The 20,031-nt window shown below is 40.9% G+C and overlaps 2 protein-coding genes across 6 annotated transcripts in view; one reads left to right on the forward strand and one right to left on the reverse strand.

Moving 5' to 3' along the window:
* The window catches only part of ARVCF (ARVCF delta catenin family member), a 278,074-nt gene extending 261,210 nt beyond the window's left edge, over window positions 1–16,864 (reverse strand). For 2 of the 5 annotated variants that reach the window (XM_054219507.1, XM_054219503.1), the window contains exons 1-3: window positions 16,009–16,862; window positions 15,281–15,641; window positions 13,462–13,516 (exon numbers count right to left, since the gene is read on the reverse strand). The gene's annotated coding sequence lies outside the window, so the exon portion shown is untranslated. Of the gene's footprint in view, window positions 1–13,461; window positions 13,517–15,280; window positions 15,642–16,008 lie in introns of all 5 variants that reach the window. The other 3 variants (XM_054219498.1, XM_054219497.1, XM_054219504.1) reach the window with 3 other exon arrangements.
* A 182-nt stretch (window positions 16,865–17,046) lies between these two features.
* The window catches only part of TANGO2 (transport and golgi organization 2 homolog), a 32,212-nt gene continuing 29,227 nt past the window's right edge, over window positions 17,047–20,031 (forward strand). The window contains exon 1 of the mRNA XM_054219369.1: window positions 17,047–17,144. The gene's annotated coding sequence lies outside the window, so the exon portion shown is untranslated. The remainder of the gene's footprint in view (window positions 17,145–20,031) is intronic.

Raw genomic sequence — 20,031 nt, forward strand, 5'->3', positions numbered from 1 at the left:
GGCACCTCTAGATTCTTTCATCACAGGGATCAGCAACCCATTTGTTTAATAAAGTAAAACATGGCACTTTCAAAATGCAGCAGCACTTATTCATTATCACACAGTTAGTAAGCCTGTAGCACAAGAGATAAAACCAATAAAAAGCCAATACATACTCTTATTTATGTTTAAAATCTTTATTGCCAATTGTTGCAGTTCTCTCAGTCCAATTAATGCCCATCTCCTGCTGGAGAAAACCACCTCAGTCTCTCTGTTCCCTGGCTAGAACACCAGTGTTCTCGAACACTCCCTGGGTCGCCTCTTAGTCCACATAAATCCCTCCTCCTTTTCTTGACATTGGGTCCTCAAACGGCTAGTGTTACTAGAATCCTCTCTCAGACTGACTACAATGAAAGAGAAACATCACAGTGCTGAGAAAAGGAGCAGAGCAGTATATACTCCCTCTTGGATAAAGCTTAGCTATTTTATTTGAGTGTTAGTTGGGATATTCCCTATTTATCTAAGCTACTGTTTAGTCTCTAGTGCTTGGTTCTTCATACAAAACCCTTCATCAAGTCTGATGGAAAAAGCAAAAAAAACCCACACTATATTAGATTATAGCTGAGAACCAAAAAGATTTCTTTTGTAAGACGCATACATTTTCAGTAAGCTTAGAAATGGTAGACCTAGCCTAGATTACTTCAGGAGAGAAGGAAAAAAAAATAGGTACCAGTCAACTACGTAAGAACTGGGAGAGCTGTATGTGAGAAAGGGCAACGTAACACTAAGATCTAACAGTAAAGTATTTTCAGTAGAAGGCAGGAATTGCTAACACCAGTGCATGTGACAACAGAAGAACTGCACCTGCAATTCAGTACGATACTCCAGAGATCCATATTAGAGAAAGATTAACTCAGCATAAACACATACTACTGAAACTACCCGGGAATGGACTAGCTATTTCATGAGCAGAGAATAAGAGTTTGGACTATTTAGCCCAGCAAAACAAAGGCTGAAAGGAGGCAGAGCTGTCCTCACCAAACAGACTAAACATGCAATTCTCAGAGACAGAAAAAAAGAGGAGCCATTGAAGCACAAGACCAAGCCAACATGAACAGGCTAAATAAAAACCAAATAAGCTAGCTGAAGTATAGAGAAATTTTTAAGCACCAGAATGACCAGTTCTCAGGAAGCTGGCATGATGCAGATGATGTTTAAAAGGCAGGAGAAGAGCAGAGCTGTCCAGACTCAAAGCAAAGCCCACACAGCTAAACTTCGGTCAGAGTTCCAGTGGGAAATCATTTGCTCGCTCTGCAGCTCAGGCTTCTGTGATGACAAAGGAATGGCATAACATGCTGGCAGCTTAGAGAATAGTCTTTTAGATGTAGTGACTATAAATCACTTTATTTTCCTAAGAGATCAAAGCCAGGCACATAGCTGTAGGAACGCAGATGAAGATTATGGAATCTATACAAAATCACACTTGAAAGAAAGGGAAATAGTATTTTCCTTCAGTATAAGAAAGGGAAGGAAATGCTAGACGCAGACTACTGTCCCAGACCGACAAGGTTCAGAGGTGCAGCTGACACAGGGAATATGACATATCCCACGGTAAGCATTGTATTACCGAAATGAGTATTATACAGTTCATCATAGCCTACTGTCCCAGGAGCAGTATCACTGCCCTTGAACACCTAAATCTTGAGAAGTAGGCTAGCCGAAGTAAAAACAGCAAAGAGGCAAGAGAAATAACTTATTCTAAAATTAGCAGAAGTGGGACTGGAATGAAATTCGTGGTCTCCTCCTTGAATTACTACACAACATTACAGTTTGAAGCAAAGATTTTGTATGCTATATGGAGAAATCTTGCAAAAGATGGATCAGATGATCTCACAGGTCTTTATGATTTAACTTGCTTTGACTTGTTTTCTGTCCCTCTAGTTCCAAAGCTTTTTCTCTCAGTGCTCTATTTCTTTGATTCATTGCAACATAAGCTTTTGCATCTTATTCTGACACATGCCAAACAATGTGGTAAATTCAACAACTAAAGATTATTATTTATAAATTAGAATTAAACAACTTGTTTCCTGATGAAAACACAGAAGGAAAAAATTAATTAAATGAAAATCTGTGTCTAGTCTTGTTCTGGCCTTAAGTGGATGGGAGTTTGGAATACTTCTCTTTCACAACTAGAAAAAAAAAAGGGGGGGGGGAGGGGGAGATATAATTCACACCAGTTACTTCACAAATCTAACAGTTACAAGGACTCCCTACTGAAACACAACACCTCCATGTAGCAAGTACCAGATTAAACAGTTATTCCTGTTTTCATAAATTGCAGTCAGTCATTTATTTAGGAAAATCATGCAGATTTTACTGTGAATTAGACTGCATCTTTCAAGCCTGCCAGCTCCAGCATCAACTTTAATACTTATTTGGATAATATGGAAGTTTAAGAAAGGAAAATGAAAATACCAGTTAAGAAAACTTGACAAACTGTGAATTCAGTGTTTTCTAAAGGTAATGTTACATAGAAAGCTTGCTGTATTTTAACAAGGGGCTTTGAAGTCCTTCAAATATTGACACATAAAACGAGGTAAAAAGTTACAGAATCTATAGTTTTGGTTTCCATAAAAAGAAATATCTCCATAAAAATGGAGATATCTTTGTACCGCCCCATTTAGTTATATCTTTCATAAATTTCAGAACATTTAATTGGTGAAATTTTCAAGTTCCTTCTAGTCCTTTGTGGCACAGAGAACTCTCTTTTACTTATTTCTGTAATCAGATGGAGATCATGAAGCTAATATCTCATTTAGGACGTAAAAAGATTTAATCCAAGAGAAAGGGAAAAAATACAAGGTCAAAATAACATGGGAAAGGAAAACATCTTGCAGGATAGGGCTTAAGACATTCACAGTTCTGTTGGCCAATATTAAGGTTACCAACATCACTACCCTCCTACAGAGAGGGAAACGAGAAGAATTTGCTAAATATAGATAGAACTGTTTGGAAGGATGCCTATCCTTATTTGTGCATTCATCTGTTTAATTGTGGGCAATATAGTCCTCTAGACAGCCTGAGGCAAGCGGGGATGTTCAATATTCTCTGAATTACATAATCCCAATTGGAGATTGGATTTAATTACACAGTTTACAATGGTATAAATGGAAATTTTGTCTTTTGAAACTCTTCACAGTTTTAAATACCTCTGGACATTTTTCACTCAGGCTTGGGAAGGTACTAAATGCCTGTGTGCAGTTTCAAACAAGCATGGTAAAAAAGGAATTCTCGTGGTTGCTGCATGACCTCAAGTCTTCCAAATCCCATGAGTCTCAGTAGCTAATGACCTATCACAAATGTACACAAATATATATTTATATTTGGACACCAAAAATCCCCTAAAGTAAGCAAAGTAAAAAAAAAAGTTTTACGCTAAAAGCTCCTCTTAGTTTGGTAGTCTGAAGAAACTGACATTTTTCAAAAAATTTGATCTGCAAATACATTTTTAAAATAATTCCAATAATTTAATTCTTTAAACATACTTGTCAATACATATTACCAAATTAATCCATCTTTATTTGAAAATAAAGCTGAAACAACCACATAAACCTAAAAGAAACAGCCCAACGGAAGTTTACACCTGTGATCCAAACCTTGAGAAGGATTCCTAAACCTAATTCCCTTGGTTTCAGTGACAATATTGTAAAGAAATAAAATGGAATTTAACAGGAACTGGGTGCATAAATCCCTTTAAGAATTTGGGCCTAAATTCCTAAGGGATCACTGAAAGTCTCAGCCAAGGTATCAACTTATTTATAAGTCACCGAGAGGTTGTCACATATGCTTTTTACGCAGGATTCAATCACCCCGATCTTCCTTCAAAGGAAATGTGAGCAAGCCAGGCTGCAAAGCTCATCAGACCTCTGCTACTTGTTAGCAGAAGGTCCAACAGCTCAAGAAATTCCTTAGTGTATTTTCCATCCTCTCAGTAAGGTTCAGAAGAAGTACAATGATAACTGTCCAGAAAAATCAAAATTTTGCATTGGAAAGAGAGCAAGCGTGTTCAAACAGTCAGGAAGGAAAAATCCATTGGAAAAGAGAATCCTGTATTATCTCCTGATCACTCAAATGCAAATACTTGCCTAGCACTGTGAAGAGATTAACCTTTACAGAATTAATAATATTTAGAGTTTATGTTAATTTTCAATTTAAAAACTACTGCTAACAATACAAAACAAGAGTTTTGTTGTTGGGCTGTATGTCACTAGACACGTTACATTAGATACTCCTGGAGAGCTAAATGAATATAACAAGCTTCAGGTCTGTTAAACATTAGTTCTTCAGTCCCTTAAAAACGAATGTTGTCATACTGCTTCTCTACTTCAAAACAGCGAAAAGTGGTTTGCAGTGTCATAAATGAAACGAGGTGATTATCTCCTTGAATAGATAGATGAGCATGGCTTGGGATTCAGAAACCCCACCATCAACACAGTAAGAAGTCTGTAAAAGCTGTTTATCACCTACAGGAACATACCATCATGAAACAGTGACAAAAAAGCTAATGGAGCAAATACTCTTCCAAGAAAATATCCTCATTGTGTATAGGGCAAAATATCAGCACGAAACATGTGGGTTAACTCATGAATAGTACTCTAAGAAAATTTTCTGGGGAATATTGTTCTGTCTGAATTCTTATCTGTCATACTTCAGGTGTTTTACCTCAGCATTAAGCAACAAACAACCATGTAATATACTGTTATATAAAAAAGAATATAATATCCTACTTGAATTTGATTAGATTTAGTTCAAGCTTGTTATGGAGAGGTTTCACTAAACGGTCTTGATGCTGAGTTTCTTAGTACTGAGTCTTGAACGTTTAAAGCATAAACCAGTCCTTTATACTGTAATTGTCCCTACAGCAGATAAGAGTTTTGGTATAATGCCCCTAAACAGAAGACAGGCCACAAATAAGATCTAGAAGTTAACCAAGAACTAGGATTTTGTTTAATAACCTGCACAACAGTAAATTTGAAGACATGCATGTTTCTTTGGACTACACTGACTTTACTCCTGTAGACAAGTTGCAGCTATGTTTGGATACAAAGACGGTAACACCAACAGAAATAGAAGGCTGTATATCTAGGAAGCTACTGCATGCAATACTTGCAGGTTTTGCGTTTTCTGTTTGACATTCAAATCAAGAATTAATAAAGTATACATGAATCTGTATGAACAACTGAATGTGAAACTTCATATAGGCTTCACACACCAAGATTATTTGTGATACATTAAGGTTTTTTATCATGCTTAAAACCCACCAACAGACTTTATTCTTTTCAGTATAAATACACAGTAATTTTACATTGGACTCGTGGCTAATCATCTGATCAACAAAACAGAGAGGTAGCAAGTAAGGGAATGAACACAAATCTCTGGAAAGCTAGGTATTACTTTCATGGAACATTGTTATTCCCAAATTCCTGCTCATAATCTGTACCTTCTGTTCATTTTTACTGACTTTAGGTTTGTAAAAGAAAATCAGAGGATAGCACCAATCTTTGAGCATGCATTCCTCTATCAGGGAGACACATAAAAATGTATCGGTATTAAGAAAAAATTACATTCCAGCTTAAGGAGAGAACTGTAATAAGGGTTACTGTTACTGATAAAGAAATTCTACCAAGGTTTCAAACTTATGGATTGTACAATTCAATAAGCTTCCATCACCACATCACATTAAAAACAGCATCTTACCCTCCACCTCTAAAATACCACCTCAGGAGAGGGAACACGGTTTTTTACTTCCATTATCTTTCAGCCTGCAGTAAGGAAGTGCCTTGGTCCTGAATCAGAACCCACAGGAATTTAGCAAGAGCTATTTCTGCTTGTAGTAAAATCTTCAATATGCAATTTACATCTTGATATGTCATCATTTCTTGGTATTTAACTTAGTAACAGCTTCTCTAAAGTAGAGATTTTATTACATAAATTATGGAAGTAGCAGACTGGGTGTAGTGGAGGCAGCATAAATTCCTGAATCAATACAAAATATGTTCCTGGTAGTAGTTGTTATTCTATGCAGGTGTGTTATTGATCACAGCCATAATGATCTCACTTTAGCTGCTGTCAATAACTCACTACTTGTATTGTCACACTGAATTAAAGAAGAACCAGTCTAAAAATATGTGGAGAAGTTACACCAGCATGGCATGACCCAGCCTGTGGCGCAGAGCAGCAGAACGCTGACAGTTTAAGTTAGGATTCATGTTTGAGACTTCACTTGACATTACATTGATAAAATAAATTCAAATGTGATGTTTATTCGTGCAGAAGTGATTATGCCTTAAACATACCAGAAAACTCTTAAATTTATAGCTACTGCATACAATAAAACTGTGCTTTCAATACCTTGGGACCATTATTGGTGTGCATTTATTGATATGCAAAACTGAATCAAAGTTTTACAGAGGGTTACTGTCATTTTACTGATCAACATGACTGAAGCTTCCTGGCATCAGATTAAGAATTGTAGAAGGAATGTCAGATTATTTAACTTTTCTAAATATATTTCATTTCTAAATCAAAACTTGACAGCAATATACAACAGCAGAATACTAACCATAAGCTAAAGATTCATGCAGCATTGAGAGGTTAAGTATTGATAATATTGTTATTATCACAATTGTATGAAACACTTCATTAACGTTAGCATATATAAAAACTTTTCTTTTAAACACTTCAGAGCAGACACATAGCAAAACAAGAACACTCATTGTCACTGGCCTATCAAAATGGACAAACAGATCCAGACATGAGAGACAAAAGACTTCCTACTTCCAGCCAGCTGATCTTTATGCCATTTTAACCCATTGTAAAGGATTAACAAAATATTAGGATTGATATCTCAAAGGTAAGAGCAGAATAGAGTTTAAAATGCCTACACCAATAATTACAGTGTTCTATACGCATTCTAGAGAAGCACTGCAACGTTTAAGAAAACCTGCATTTCATTTAAAAAAAAAAAACCCCACAACACACCATTTTAAAGGAATATTGTTTTTATGAGACACTAACTGCATTTCCCATGTATCTCTTGTTGATACTAGAGGGATTCTCCTTGACGAACCCCAACACAACACCATAAGTCATGCTCATGCCCACCTTTCTCTCCATAGGCAGTCTTGTCTAAGGCTTCCTTCTCTTTCCCAGGGACAGCAAAACAGAAACTCTTGCAGTGTCAAGCTTATGGATTCTATGCTATGAGTGATGTTCATCAATACACATCACAAGGAACTCAACCAGCTATCAACAGAATTCTTTCAAAGTTCTGACGACTGCACAAAATGACCAAAACTATTTTGTTCCCCTCAACCTTGTACAGTTAACCTCACAGGCCAGGTGTACAAATAGGTGCCTAAAGAAAATTCGACCCATCAAAGAGCGATTAAAATACCCACTACATGAAAGTTCTTCTAAGTTTTGATGTATACATAACAAGAATAACATTCATGTTCTCTCACTTTCAGGACCTGACATACATGCTTCATTTGGGAAGTTAGTCTCCATATGCTATGAGGGGGAGAGGGGGAGAGGGGGAGAGGGGGAGAGGGGGAGAGGGGGAGAGGGGGAGAGGGTCCTCCTTCAAAGTGTCAGTTAAAACACTTCATTCAAACTCATAGACTGACTCAACCTTCAGAGAAGTCCATCTGTCTCTATCCACTCTTTTTATTTGCAGCCAGAAGTGCCTGCCCTTTCTAATTCAGGCATCTAATCGACATGCCTGAAGTTATTGCAACTACCCCAACTTAAGCGTAACATCTCAGATTCTCCTTCCCCAGACAGTCCGCGCTTTATGAACCTTATTTGAAGTCACTCTGCAATTCGCTTTCCTCTGGGGAATCTCTGCAACCTTTGCTACTCTGAATACTGTCAAAAAGATTACTATTTTTTCATTTTAAACCTGCAAAAATAAGTCTACCCGATATCAGTACATACACTCAGCTCTCATCAAGCTGTGAACCCAGTAGACATGGACGCTCTTGATTAGCCATAGGAATAATCCAGGAAAAGTCTGTGCAATTGCTACTGTCACTATGCTGGATAGCAGTTACTTAAAATTTTATCACTACATAACCCAAATTAAATAGAGAATGTTTACTGTAACGAAAAGGTCCCATGGAAGAATTGTGCTGATATACTTCCAATGGGTAGAAATTACACTGCCAGAGCACATGCAGAGCAGGCAATTAAATTGCTGGACACAGTAGCTCTAGTTTCACTAACTTAACATTGCAACGAATGTGGATCAATTATGAAAAGACTTTCTTACAGCAACAAGTTAAGGTGGCATTATTCTGTACAAAAGCCCATGACCATTCCTTTTATCATAGTAGAAATAAGAGGGGAAAAAATAAAGCTTAGAAAATAAAAGAGGCACATGCGATACAAGGCCCAGATCCTGTAAAGATATTTTTTTCTGTCCAGTACTCCAAATTAAGCTACTGCTCAGCACCTCAAAGTCAGTTGATGCCACTGCACCTGTAAGAATTCTTACAGGGATTACCTCATTAGATAATTCAAAACATATCCAACTAAGAATGCAGGCCTTTATATCAATCCTCCAGAAAGTCTGCCCTCAAGGATGACTGTGTGAAGAAAGCACTGATGCCTAATTCTATACTCCCAAATTATTAAATTCTGAAAGAAATAAGGAAAAGAAGAAATATTTTGAGTTTACCGTAACTACACACCACCAGGACTGGCCCTAAACTGATTTACACACTTCTTCCCTCTCACTTGCTTGCAATGTTTAAGCTGTAACTCTTCAGTAATGTATTTCAGAAGACAGTAAATGCTTCACAACTCTTAAATAAACCATAAGCAGCTAAACAGGAACTGTTCTGGAGGACAAAGGCCTGTTGGCAAGGCACTAGACTTCAGGCTTCCAACGGCTTATGACAGCAATAATAAGGCAAACAAAATAAATAATAAAAATGAAATTGTGAAAGATACCTTGACAGTGTCCTTTTAATCTTCAGCCAACTTGAGACGTCATGTAAGCACTGAAGCAGCAAAGAGATGATACTGCTTAGACAGCAAAATATCCCAATTTTTCCCTGACCTACAAATCATAAACTAATAGACTAGTGATGCGCTGGCATATATCCGCACAGTAGCTCATAGAAACCCTGCTGAAGTTTCTGAAACAAAATGTATGTGCCCTGAGATGCAGAAAAAACATAATTATAAATGGCACCAACTGAAGCATGCACAGAAGATTTTGACACTGCAGTCAAGGACCTTATGGAACAAAGACCTCAAACTGTCCAAGAAAGCCATCAGATCTGCAGAGCATACTGCATGTTGTCCAGAAACAGAAAGATCTTCCCAGGGCAATGCAAACTGGGGAGTGAAGCAGAGAAGTACAATCCTCCCCGTGTGTTCTTAATGGCTTTTAGTATCTTGTGATAACTGCCACCAGCAGTATCACCATTGGACAAGTGCTGGATGAAAATTACTTTCTTAGGCTACTGGCCTGGAATCTGTGATCTAAACATTACAATTTTGCTCCTTCTAAATATACCCTATATTCAAAGTCACTCAACTTGTCTCATGGTAATTAATATCAGCTGAATACAGAGGACTGAGACTTGCAAAAGCAGACCAAGAGTACCTCCAGAGGTACTGGAGAGACGCCGAACTGCATACACTCTCACAGGTTCCTTCCTCAGTGTACTATTGCTAGCACACATTTTCTATCTTGTGCTAAAAGTCTACACTTGAGAAAACAAAGATTTAGATATCTATAGAAGTAGATTTTGTTTTTGTTTTTCCAGAATAGATCCTCGGAGGGCCTGATTTTGAAAAGATATAATTAAGCAGATCCCTTGACGTCATTGTGGCCGGTCTCTTAGAACCAACTTTAGATGGCTCTTACTTGGAACCAGTGACTTCTCTATGAATTTTTATCTAGATTGGACAACAAAAATGTAACTACACAGCAAAACATGAGGGTATAAACACAGCATCAAATATCACAGAATTAAATAAAGTTATCCGTTCAAAAGAAACCAATAAAGCCAGTCGTTTCAGGGGCATAATGATGCCTTAGTTAAGATCCATGATTTTCCAAAAGAGGCCATTAGTTTCAATAGTGGTATGCTCCCAGTAATGACAACTATGGTAAAAAAATATACTCGGTCATGTTCTTTGTAGGAATGAGTAGTGGCTAGATATGAGCTTCATTAACTAAATTGAAGTGTTCTCTAGAAAAGATTAAAATATTTAAAAATGCTACCCATATACACATTCCTACTTGGTCTCTTGTACATTTTTTTATCCCCAAGATTAGCTGATGTTCCAAGAAAGGCATGTATTTTGGTGGGTCAAAATGTCAAACTATGCTGAACCCAGTGACAATCAACGAGTCTCATCAGGACGCTAAACTGATGTTTTGTTTGATGTAGTGTGTATAAGTTAATGATAATAGATGCTGTCCACTTACTATTAAATGAGTAGCCATTTACACACCAAAGATGCTACTTCTTGAAAATGCGACTGCTAGAGTGGTGACCGAAGCCCTTCAAAGCATTGGATATTCCTAAATTGAGCTGCCTGTTCTTACAACATTGCTGAAAAGCAGACACATAAGAAAAATTTGATTCACTAGAATTAGTTATTTGTCTTACATACCATCAAAAAACGAATGCAACCTAAGCTAATGCAGAAGTTCTAGACCTCTAGAACCTCAGCACACAGAACCAGAAGCAGCTTTACAGCTTGTTTTGGGTTGCCTGTGAGTTGGAGTGAAAAGGGCAAACAAGGACAAAAAACCTGCACCACAGTTTTTTGGGTCTGGGTTTGTTTTACACAATTTAGCTGAGGGAAATAAAAAAAGACTTCATTAAGATGGCTGCTACTTTTTTCAGATATCAAGATAGGTGGGTAACCTTCCTGCTTCAGCACACATGTAGACCACATCCTACCTGGAATTTAAGAGAATACTTCAAGATCTCCTAGTTCTGATTTTAATGCTTAAACCCATGATACTGCTTACGCCCTTTTCCAAAGAAAATATGTTTGCCAAGTTACATGTATACCCTAAATGTTTTGCATTACGGAAAAAACACTTTTCTAAAAATATGTGGATTTTTACCTTAACAAAAATCTCAATGCCAATTTCCAGGTGACTCATATGAAGTCTGAAGAAGGTAACTGCCCACAACACATCCAATAAATTCTTTCCCTATCCCTATTGGTGTAACTCTAGAGTTGGTCTTTTTCCTCCTTCTTCTGTAGAGGCAGGCAATGAAGTAAAAAATTTGACCCGACCTTTACGCTTTAAAGATTGCTATGATGGCTATTAGGAACAGAACACACTCACACTAGACAAGATCCTGTCATACTCTGGTTAAACTGTAAATACATAAGCTAAATGTAATCTCACACTTAGCTGCTACAGCATTTGTTTACGATGTTTGTGTCAATGATTTATACTAACACAATAAAATATTAAGAGCAACAAATTATAAACCTGGTAGCACAAGAATTCTAACAGGTTTTCCTCACAGTATATAAATTCTGACACTAAGCAAGATCCACCAAAAGCACTGCAGAAATAACATGTTGCATTACATAAAATCAAATAGAGAAGCTTAGTTTTATGTAACTGTAATATGCATGCAGATGGTCTTCAGGATAAGATATCTTCTCTAAACTGCAGTTTGCACAAAATTTGAAGTACAAGTAAAAGGGAGGAATTTTGCCATTTCTAGTGCAGTGTCCTAGCTCAATATCACGGGAAACTCTCTCTATTTGTAACTCCTACCAGTTCTTCCAATATTAAAGAACTGCTGATGCCGAAATCCATTGCAGAGATTTTGAATGAATAGATTAAAATCAAAGAAGGGAATGATTTTTTGTTCATTCTAGCTAAGTAGTAGGTCAAATCTATTGTTATAACAACTGAAATTCAGTTATTTATGTTCACAGCAACTATGGCATAAAAACAAAATCAGCAAAGTCAACTTTATAAAGATCACCATTGTCAAATAAAATAGATTCTATGCAACTCTGAACAATACAGGAGGATAAACTATGCAGTGAAACTATGCAGTCACACTGTATTGTTCTTATAAACCTTGCCCTCCCAGTACATTCCTTTAGCCAAGCAATGGGAAGATAAATCCATTTGCCTAATGGAGCATATAATTTAAATATTTCAGACAAGCATTTACAGAGATGTTGCTTAAAATAAATTTAACAGCCAGCCATCCAAATATCTTGCATGATGAAGATCACAGCATAGTTCATAACTTATTTTTTTCTGTAGAAACTCCAAACGATCCAGCCCCTTTAGTTGCTTTAATCACCACGTACATGCTGTATTACTTTATTATAACAAATTTTTTTTTTCCACCGCAGACATAATACTAAGCTGCAATATTTCTCCTTTGCAATGTCTTGCAACATTTCTAAAGCCACTAAAATTTCAGATTTTACTACTGCACCATGCAGTCCTGCACAATTTTGTAAACAAAATATGTTTAAATTTACAGAACCTTAAAGGGCTAATGTACTTAATCCAGACTGCAGCACTTCATCCACAGGAAGATACAATCAGCCAATGTCAATATTCTGTCATTTAGGATCAGGATTTTTACCATAAAGCATTTCCATTAATACAAAACAGCTGTTTTATCCCCCCACAAACCTGTATCTAGCGTTTAAGATATTATTGATATAAAACCAGGTTTCCACTTGATGCAAAAAAATCTGCTTAGGTTTTGAGTTTTTTTTTTTTTTAACATGCTAAGAATTACATTTTGTACTGCGACCTACCTAAGGCACAACAGCACACTGTAAAAAGCAAAGTACACGTTGTCAGAATTCCCCCTTCCACATACACAAACAAGTGCCTACATTAAAAAAAAAAGAGGTGGGGGGAAAGACAGTCTTTACTATTTGCATGCCAGAAGTGAACATTTTAAAGAGTTGATCAAGTTTTGCAAACATTAGGTTTTAATCATGTACGGCAATACTGCAGAGAAAATTAAAAGAAAAAAAATAACTAACTTTGGCTTTTAAGTCTGGTAGATTTCACGTTTGTAAAGAAATAGCTTAGTTTTGTCTGGTCTTTGCTACAGAGACTCATCTCCTATGCATGCCACAAATAACCTGAGCAATGACTTCCCTCCATGACAAGATCTGCCCATCATATTGCAGGATTAACACAATGTTGGTTTGTTTAGGGGTCGCTTGCGTATGGAATTTCAGCCACTCGCATACATCAACTCCTCGTTGCGCATCTCGCAATAAACTGATGAACGCTGTTAAACACACCAATCTTTAGCAAACAAAGGCGGCTAGCCTGCAACCGTGATGCAAAATCGCCCCAAACGCACTACACCCTGCGAGAACCTCTCCCAGAAAATACCCCGGCAACCTCATTCATTCCCCCCGACCCCACCATCCGCTCACCATCTCCTCCGGCTTCTCTGATTTCTCTGTCCTCAGCTTATTTTCCTTCCTCCTGCTGGCTCCGAGGGGGCGGGTGTACCAAAAAAAAAAATTAAAAAAAAAATTTAAAAAAGGCAAAAGAACCCCCCCCCAACTCGTGAGGAAAGCCCCCGGCAGCGGCTGGGCAGCACCTCAGCGGGCGCCGCTCGCCCCCCGCATCCCCGGCAGCCGCCCGGCCGCCGCCCTGCCCGCCCAGCCCGGGGGGTCGGGCCGCTTCTCCCCTCCCACCGCCACATTCCGATTTACAAAGGGTATCCGCGACCATCCTCACCCCGCGGGGGGAGGAGGGGGAAGCAGCCATTAACCCTTCTCTTACATGTGCCTCTTCTACCGTGATTTTGGGCTGCGTTTTTAAAGCCCAGCAGGGGTTTCTCCTCGCAGGAGACCTCCACGCAGCGCCTGAGCGATGACTCCCCTCAGGCACCCGCGGCCACCAGCGCGCCGGGCCCGCTCGCCCCCGCCGGAGGAGCCCCAGGGCCGCTCCGAAATAGGGCCCGAGGCTGAAAAAACCCGTGTCCTGCTCACACCACGGTGACAAAAAATAAGGGCCCCCGCGCCCCTCAGGAGAGGCCCAGCGGGAGGGGACGGCGCTTCCCCCTCAGCCCGCCGCACTACCGTCTTTCCAACTATTTCTGTTTTATTTTTTTTTCATCACCCCCCAACGTCCACACCTGGGGGGGGAGCACTGGCGGAAGGGTCGAGGCGCGCCCGCCCGCCCCACCGCCTCAGCGGACGGGGAGGGCAGCGCCGCCGCTGCCGGCCCCTGCCTCGCGCTGCCCGCCCGCGGCCCGGCACACCAACCGGCCCGCTGCTGCCGCTCCGCGAATTTTCCTATTGGCTCGTTCCTCTGCCGTCGCGCCTAGCAACCAAAACCTCATTGGTGCATTTTAGCCCCCGTTCCGCCCACTCGCCGGCCGCTCGGCGCGGCACTGGCCGGCGGGACTGTCCGTCACTTTTGCCTACGGTGCCGCTTGGTGCGTAGCTGGCGGCCAGCGCCGCTCGCCGCACCGAAGGTGCTTACCCTGGGAACGGGATCACCGGCCGCTGGGATCGGACATCCGAGTTTAACGGACAACGGGAGCTATAGACAGATCCCCGGGGACAGGGTCTCCAAGGGACAACACTAACCGAGCTGGCTGGGGCAGAACAGAAAACAGACACAGGAAAGAGAGGGAAGCGTCTGAATGGCCACCAAATCTGGTGTGCACGGATCCTTGCAGAGGGATGGTTTTGTGAAGGTCCCTAAAAAAACGTTTTTAAACAACTCTGAAGTTATTCCAACTTCCCATATGTATTAAAAATAATGAAAAAAAAATCAGTAAAACCTAACACCATTAAGTTTTAAGCCTATGGACAGTTTTCCTCTTCTTCTTTCCACGGATGTGACTCCTACTGAAGGTACGCAGACCTGTCACCTGACGATTTTTAATGGCTATCAAGCATAGAACCTAAATAATCTTTGGTCGGAGTGATGAGTCTATACTCAGAGAAACAGGGACAGCAAAGAACAATAAATTGCATTTAATATGCATGCATTTTACCGATTTTAACATAATGGGGATTAAGATATTCTTAAAATTTGTCTACTTATTCATCAGATAACTGTTTTAAGTAACAGCTCTGTACCTGAAAACATAAATATATTTTAGCTTTATATGTATCAAGCTTGATATATGGGTATATGTACCCATATATATGGGTATATATATGTAGGTAATAACTACAATCTATTACTGTGTTTCAAAAGCAATAGTACAAATAGTCATGATAATATACTCACCCAGCAATTTTCATCAGTAGATCTCAAAAGACCTTGCGAAGGTCATTGCCATCATCCTGTTGTTGACGATGGAGAAGGAAACTATTGAGATGAACTTGCTCAATGTCATATGCCAGTGGCAAATGCTAACAATTGACTTCAGGTTTTCTGCATCCAGGATGAAAGGTTTTGCCTCATGAGCTACCTTACACACTCATATACCCCCGGGAGTTCTTTTCTTTAGAGTCCCATATCTTGCATGGACTGTGTTTATCAGTGTTAGACCCTAGAAGTGCAGTAAAGGCTCTCCTGGTCTTTCCTTAAAGGCTTCACCATAAAAAATTTCCAATTTATAGGCTCCACTGAAACCCTCTACTGCCACCTGTGAAAAAAAGTCAGAAATAAAGTTTGAAATCTTGTCTGAAAAACCCACGAGTAAGTTAGTTAGTGTTTCAGTATAAAAGGACAAAGAGGTGGCACAGATCCAATCCCAGCCTAAGTATGCACATCTAAGTAAAATTACTAAATGTTTAATTATCAGTTCTTATCATGCCGTGCTTAATAACTGAAAGCAAATTTGACTTTGTCACTTGTGTTTTCTCAATCCTCAGGAAAGCTGTCCTGGCCTGAATTCACAACATTGCAAACTCAGGGCTCAATGACTTTGGGACCTTTCTGGAAGCGGAGTCTCTCCTGACGGTGGTCATTAACGCATCCCATACACTGACCTCATCTACATCCAAACTCACCAAGACTGTCAACAACCCGGTCCTGGGTCTATCAGTTCTCAGGGATATGAGCCCTTTGAAGCTCAGATTGGGCTTTTGATGTTATTATTTCATACCTGGAAACAAAACATACTGGAAACAGGGTGAGGTGGTGTCATGGTTTGAGAAACCCACAACGATTTATTGTCATTTAGACAATTAGTCTATCACCCAAGGACCCTTCCCCACCCGGGAAGGGGAGTCAGGGAAAAAACAAGGACAACTGAGGGTTGAAATATAAATAGATTTAACAGAATAAGATTAAATAATTAACATTAATAAAACACTACATGTTGGACACTGCGAGTGCTGCAGCTTCAGAAGGAAGGGAAGGGCTCAGCGTTCGAGCACTGGGGCAAGGAGTTCTCAGGATCGCAGCCATGAAGGGAGAGACAGAACTCCTCGGCAAACTTTCTAATTTATATTGAATGTGATGTTCATGGTATGAAATAACCTTGTCGTCAGCTTGAGTCAAGTGCCCAGGTCTCGCACCTCCTCATCCCTGCACCTGGCAAGGCTCGAAAACACCAAGACCTTGAAACCTGCAAACCATAGCTGGCTATAAAGGAAATACTTTCACAAATTCACACACCAGAGTCTTCTAAAAGTGCGGTTTTCCCAAGCATTAGAAGATAAATTAATCCTGTGTTGCTCAAACCAGGACAGGCAGCCAAGCAGCAGCCCATGTACTATACAATACCAGAGACGACCTCTCCGAACCACCGTGGGGGACACGGATACTGGGCTGCGGTGGAGGTGCCGGGCCTCCAGTACCTCCTCCTCTCAAGACGCCGCGGGCCAGCTGCGCCTCAGGCCCGGCGGCAGGCCTCGGGGCCGGCCGGGGGCGGGAGGCCGCGGCCCCCTCATGGCGGCGCCCCCTCATGGCGGCGCACCGCGACGCCCGGGGCAGTGCGGGGAAAGGGTGAGGGCGGCGCCCACGGGGCACCGGTGTGCGAGCCAGCCAATCACAGCCTGAGGAGGAGAGGCGGGGGAGCCGTCCCCCAATAGCGCGCGGGAGGGCGGGGCGCCCGCAGCCAATAGGGGCGGGCGTTGTTTTGAACTGGCTGCGCTCCCGGAAGCGGCGCGGAGGGGATGCGGTGGTGTCGGCGGCGCGCTGGGTGAGTGGGAACGCGGCGGGTTCCTCCCCTGAGGGGCCGGCGGGGTCCCGCGGCCCCGTTCCCCGGGGGTTCCCCGTTTCGCTTGGGGTCCTGGCGGAGTCACCTCGGGCCGGCGCCCGCCCTGCTTCGGGCTTAGGTGGGAGGGGCGGGGGCCGGGCTCGGAAACGGCCTTGAGTCGCCTCAGCTGTCACGAGTGGGGAGCCCGAGCCCGCGGCGCGGCCTGGCTGGGGGCGAGCGGGCTCCTGCTCTAGGACGGCGGGGGACGGTCCCTCCAGCGCTCCAAGGCCGTAGGGCTTGCTCCCCTCCCTTTTTAGGGCTGACATCGTCGCGTGTCGCGCCCGTCCTCCCCCCTTTAAGGCTGTCGTCGTGTGTGTGTGTGTGTTTGTGTGTGTGTGTTTGTGTGTGTGTGTTTGTGTGTGTGTGTTTGTGTGTGTGTGTTTGTGTGTGTGTGTGTGTGTGTGTGTTTGTGTGTTTGTGTGTGTGTGTGTGTGTGTTTGTGTGTGTGTGTGTTTGTGTGTGTGTGTGTGTGTGTGTGTGTTTGTTTGTGTGTGTGTGTTTGTGTGTGTGTGTTTGTTTGTGTGTGTGTGTTTGTTTGTGTGTGTGTGTTTGTTTGTGTGTGTGTGTTTGTGTGTGTGTGCGCCCCCTTAGCGCTGCCCCCCCTCACAGTGAGTGGCGTGAAGGAAGACGCTGCTCTTGAGCACCTTTTGCGCAATAAAACTTTTTGTCCTAAATGTATCCAACGGCAGCTGCTGGAATATTTTAAGTGTCAACTCACCCTTGTTTCCTTTGGTGCCGTGATGGCGCTTCATTCTGGTGCTGGCGGTGGCTGGGTGGGACTTGTGTCATGTACAAGAGTTTGATAAAACAGTCGTTTTAACATATGGTGACCTTTTGATGGCAGCTTGTCAAGAAATAGTCACAGAAAGACACTGAAAACTACTGGTGTTTCAGTTTGTAGGTATTGAAAACACTGGGTTGTGGGGTTTTTTGAGAGCGATTTGTTTTGTGATGATATGAGGCCACCAGGGCAGAGGCTGCTCTGAGATGCTCTTGATTATGGGCTCAATCTCCATCGTGTATCGTGATGTTTTTAGAAGTCAAAATATGTAACAGAAGCTTGACTATTTTCTGTTAAATTAAATATCTTTTTTTTCATTGAGTTGTTTTCAAGCTTTCCATAGTTCTTAGCATCAGTTTGCCGTTTGACTGAATTGATCCTGGCTATACAGATACATCTCTGGGGAAGGAACATCTATATGGGCACATCTCTAGGGAAGAGCATAAGAACAGAGTGGAAGAATCTGATTCTTCCACTAAGTATTTCCTCCAACTACTTGTAACATAGACTTTCTATGAATAAGAAAGGGAAAATATTTTCTTGCCCCAAAAAAGGATTCCTAGCTGGTTCCTTGCTGAAGAAAACCTAAGAGTTGTGAAAAAATTGTGAAAATATCAGTCTTTGCCTAAAAGGGGGAAGATGTCTAGCAAAAGACTCTGGGCCTGCAGGTCTCTGGCAGAGGAGAAGCTGGCACTCTTGAGAAACTCGGGGAAAGGCTGTCTTACTCCGTCCCTTGCAGATGTTATTAAAACATGTGAAAGGTGACGTTTGCTGGCCTTTGTTTCTCTTGGGAGCTGTACAGTGGACTTAGTCTGGTAAAATACCAGAGAGAAAGTGAGGAGCTGAAAATGAAATCAGCTCAAACTTGGGAATGGCATGCACCTTACGTGATATTTTCTGTGTTTTCATAAGTGTTCTACTTTGCGTTGCTGTCTCTTGAAGTGAAGACTGACTCACCTGGGTAGGGTTACAAACCCCGCATTAGTTACAAATCGTCTTTATATGAAGCAACCTGAAAGGCATCAGATTATGGATCCATCTATTCCATCTCATCTTTGTCTTTAATGATTAGTATTACTACACAAAGGAAGTGCAAAAGCAAATCAGTCAAATGCTTTTAAAAATGCAGTTGTGAGACACTTTTCTGGGCAAAAAAAGAAGAGTGGATTACTTTTAAAAACTAATCAAGTATCTCTTATTTTCCATGGTTTTAAAGTTCAGTATAAAAAAAAACCAACTCATTCCACTACTGAAAGAAAATGCATTCAGTTTTGTTGTTTTATGGGCATTTGATAAGCGTAGTTCTCCATTTCCTTTGGACAAATTAAAAAGAAACAGTAAAGTAGTTTTAGATTCCACTGACCACTGAGTTGTTGCTGTGGTACATAAAACTATCAGAATCCAGTGAATAATGATCTTTAGTTGTCTCTTAGGCTGTACCTAAACAACAGTTTTGGATCAGTTGAGAAGCAACGGAGATCTCTGTGGTAACTGACAGATGTTATTTATGATGCTTCATTTGCGAAAACAAAATACGTAACAAATGGCTTCATTTTTCAAAGGCTGCTACTGGGAGTTCTTAAGGGTAAAATGGTTTTATGCCAAATTGTGAACTGATTGCTTCTAATCAACCAGATGATGGTAGAACCCTATGAAAAGAACAAACACAATCTATCATGTTTTGGTCTCTTGGTAGTCCCTCTGAACGCTACCTTATGCTGGCATGTATCCACTCAGGCTTTTAACAGATCGTTAAAATGAGCAAAACAACACACTGTACTGTCTAACAGAGTACAGTAGCACACAATAAGAAATGTTAGTTACTTTAATGTCATTTCCAAATCAGCAGTGCCATTTGGAGCAGAACGCTTAATTACAGGATGTTTGTGATTCTTGTCAAGCTGGTTTATGTGTATTGGGCACAAGTTAGTCAGCAAACTAGAAACATATTACAGAAACAGGAGATTGTTGCTGTCATTTAATCCTCGATAGCTGCCGTCTTATCGACTAGAAATAATCAAACTAGACTTTGTAAAAGCTTATTATCCA

This window comes from Rissa tridactyla, chromosome 13 (assembly GCF_028500815.1).
Source record: "Rissa tridactyla isolate bRisTri1 chromosome 13, bRisTri1.patW.cur.20221130, whole genome shotgun sequence".
NCBI lineage: Eukaryota > Metazoa > Chordata > Aves > Charadriiformes > Laridae > Rissa > Rissa tridactyla.